At 31.8% G+C, this 3,512-nt stretch overlaps 1 non-coding gene across 1 annotated transcript; it reads right to left on the bottom strand.

The window, feature by feature from the left end:
- Positions 1-973: 973 nt before the first annotated feature.
- Positions 974-1,046, bottom strand: TRNAR-ACG (transfer RNA arginine (anticodon ACG)). Its single transcript has one exon. It is a non-coding gene; the product is annotated as a tRNA-Arg (tRNA).
- Positions 1,047-3,512: the final 2,466 nt, after the last annotated feature.

Here is a 3,512-nt window from a genome sequence, read left to right as displayed (position 1 = left end):
ACCGGACGGACTGAACCTACAAAAAAACCGGACCGGTTTTAATCAATTCCTAGAACCAAGAACCGGCCCGTGGATCCAAAAAATGGTCCTGGTCCGATCTGATCCACAGGTCCAAATACTCACCCTAATCCACACTTACTCATTTACAACTTGAGACGGATTTTGATTACCATGGTTATTGATTTGGTGGAGTCCTTAAATTCCATATAATTGAAATATCACATTTGTCTTTCACCAATAGACGTATGAAATAGAATGATGGCGAATTGCTTCGCACATGAACGGGATCTTGCTTAAGTACGTATGAAACGTGTATTAGCGTGTGTGTGTCACTCTCGTGTTCCAGCATGCCACTTAGTAATTTCGTTTTCATTAAGTTTAAAATATTGTAACATTAATGAAGTTCAGTTTAGCTTTCATCTTTCACCAAGTCTTGAATCCTATCGGTGGTAATAAGTGAAACGACCCTTCGACACAATTTCTTCATCCTTAAAGTGAATATACTGTCGTCATATCAAAATGGTGGACTATGCAATACGAAAGAAGATGCCACATGTCCCAGCCGAACGTCATACCAAAATGAATGTATAAGAGAAATAAATAATGAAAATTAGATATAAGACATGTAGGAGATCTTAATGTTGTTGTTTTAGTGATCAAATCATTCATTGCTGGTTTCGCCAAAACTTTCACCATACAAGTTTTTTGTTCGAGTCTAATCAAACTTTTGGTAGAAAAAAGTTAGTCAAGCAAGTTGGACTGTTGGGTTTGGTTTCTGAAGTCCATGTAAATATGGGAAAATAAATTTTGAGTTGGTTATGAAAAAAAAAAATCAAACCTCGTAGATGGGTTTTCAAAAAAAAAATCTTTTTCTATATGCTTGATAAAAATGGTAAATTCAAAGGTATATATATTAAAAAGAAGAGTTGATTATTAAAATAGCAGGTCTTGATAAGAAAACAAAAAATATGAACGACTCTGCTGGGGATCGAACCCAGAATCTCTGGTTCCGTAGACCAGCGCCTTATCCATTGGGCCACAGAGTCGTTTTTGTTTATTGTTGAGCATCTACTGTAATTTAATAAATATACAGCCTGAATCATTAAGTATCGTATAAAGAAAGTTTGCGTGGATCAAAAACTGAATGATAGCCTTTTAATTTCATATAATAATATATTTATATTTATATTTATTTTTTATTTATAAAACACCACAACATTAAAATTGTGATTAGAGAAAACACATATAGTAATTTTATCCGTAAATTTTGGGTTAATCTAATAAAAAATCTTATATTTTATGTTTTTTTTTATTAAACCTTATTTGTATTTTTATTTTCAAGAAAAAGACCTTATGTTTTTTTTATTTTTTTCAAAAAAAGCCTAAGTTGTTGACAAAATAGGTGTTTTTAAAAAAACTTATTTACTCAATGGGTATAGTTTTAAAAGTATTAATAAGATTATTTTTGTCATTTAATAAAAAAATAATAATTGTGTCCTAAAACATTTGTTTAGTGAACAAGGGTTAATGGAAGAAGCAAGTGGAAAATTGAACTCTCTCTCTCTCTCTCTCTCTCTCTCTCTCTCTCTCTCTCTCTCTCTCTCTCTCTCTCTCTCTCTCTCTCTCTCTCTCTCTCTCTCTCTCTCTCTCTCTCTGACCACAACTCCAGCCGGTCACCACTCAACCTCCGGCTATACCAAACTACACATCCGTCAATCCTCCAAGCTACGATTCCATCTCAGTTTCGAAGTTTAACTCCATCCTTCGATTCTAATACTTTCATCTTTGTTTTTTTAAATGGAATATGTGTTGGTTATAGCAAGAAGATGATTATGATTTCGAATTTTGGTGTAGAATTTTTCTTAGATTAGATCACTTAAGGAAGATTTCTGAGAATGATTTTCCTTAACTTTGTCTTTTTTTTTCTGAAAAAACCTTTCAACCTTCTAACTATTTCCAAAGAAATCCTCAACTTTTTAGTTTTTCCCCAAAAAAAAAACCTTAAAAACCTTCACATTTTACAACTTTTTTCTGAAAAGAAAAATGACTACAAAGGTCGGGTCGAAAAAAATGAACAATCTTTTTCAAGAAAAAAAAAATAAATTGGAATTCAATCTAGTAAAAACATAAAATATAAGGTCTTTTATAAGATTAAACCATAAAATTTAGTTTAAAATACAAGTTGCCTAAGTTTTTACTTGTTGAAAATCACATGTGGCTTAATTTTTCTAATTAAAAATGAACTTGGATGCATAGATAGTCTATGAGTGATCAAAATAGGGTATATTGAAGAAGTATATTAAAAATCAAGGGTTTTCGTTGGCTGCATAGATAGGCTATGAGTGATTAAAATAGGGTATATTGAAGAAGTATATTAAAAATCAAGGGTTTTCGTGTCTCATTTTTCATAATTGAGTGAACGTTGGACTAAAAGAGAACTGTATACATAGATGAATGATTGTCTATAATGATTGCCCGTACGACCATATGAAGGTTTCTTAATCACTCACTGCATATATGTTTTTTGTCGTATTTTATATTTTGATCATATAATCTTGTTTAGATGCATGTTCTTGTAGGATTTTTAGTGGTTTTTCTTCACTTAGTGCTAACCATGACTTCTTTTTCGAAAAGATAATTTTATGGAAGAAGTAGCACTAATAATGAAGAACATGAGTATGGTGCTTCTTTCCTTTGTTATATATGTAATTAACCCTACTACAACGTCCTTCATTTTCCTACTAGGAACAAGAGGTGTCAATGGATGACATAGCACAAAACAAATACACACCACAATATGAAGTTGAGACGAAATTGAAATTGAAATTCATGTTCGTGTTCAAAATTTAACACGAAATTGATATGATTTAGCAAGTGTTTGTCATGTTTTGTCAACCATGGAGTCATAACCACATTCAAACTTCCTAATTTACCAACCCCATATCACATAATCTATTATTTACACTAATTTAGATCAAATATAGTGTCATTTAGATCCTTTGATAGCCATAATTACATCATCTCATTAGCAAAACTTCATAATTACCATTACCATATTTTGGGTTTTAAATAATATCTAATACATCATGGAATTGATTTAGATCATGGACTAATACAAAATTTTTGGGAAGTATAATTGATGGGTTTTATTGCAACTATACACATTAGATATGTCAGTGGAAACAAAATAAAAACCCTATGTGTACATACACCCTAAGCGATATAGGTTTCTTCTATTCTAGCAGCCTACTTATGAAACTGTAAATTACTAACATCTTGTTCTTGATTTTATTGGTTCCTTGCTTGAGATCTAATAACAATCACTTTGCTTTGATGATGAGGACCCAAACCAGCAATCCTTATTTTGCTTCATACCCGAGACACCAAATAGCAAAAAGGATAAAACCTTAAAAGGGAGGGGCTTTTACGAAAATTCTATAACTCTAGAGAAGGGTTATAATTTTCGTCCAGAGAGAGAGGATGAAGCAAGGGATGATTTATGAGATGAGTCT

Source organism: Lactuca serriola, chromosome 3 (genome assembly GCF_051521515.1).
Source record: "Lactuca serriola cultivar US96UC23 chromosome 3, Lser_US96UC23_V15, whole genome shotgun sequence".
In the NCBI taxonomy this organism is placed as follows: domain Eukaryota; kingdom Viridiplantae; phylum Streptophyta; class Magnoliopsida; order Asterales; family Asteraceae; genus Lactuca; species Lactuca serriola.
Note: the sequence above shows the minus strand (reverse complement) of the source record. Positions and strands in the feature narration are given on the sequence as shown.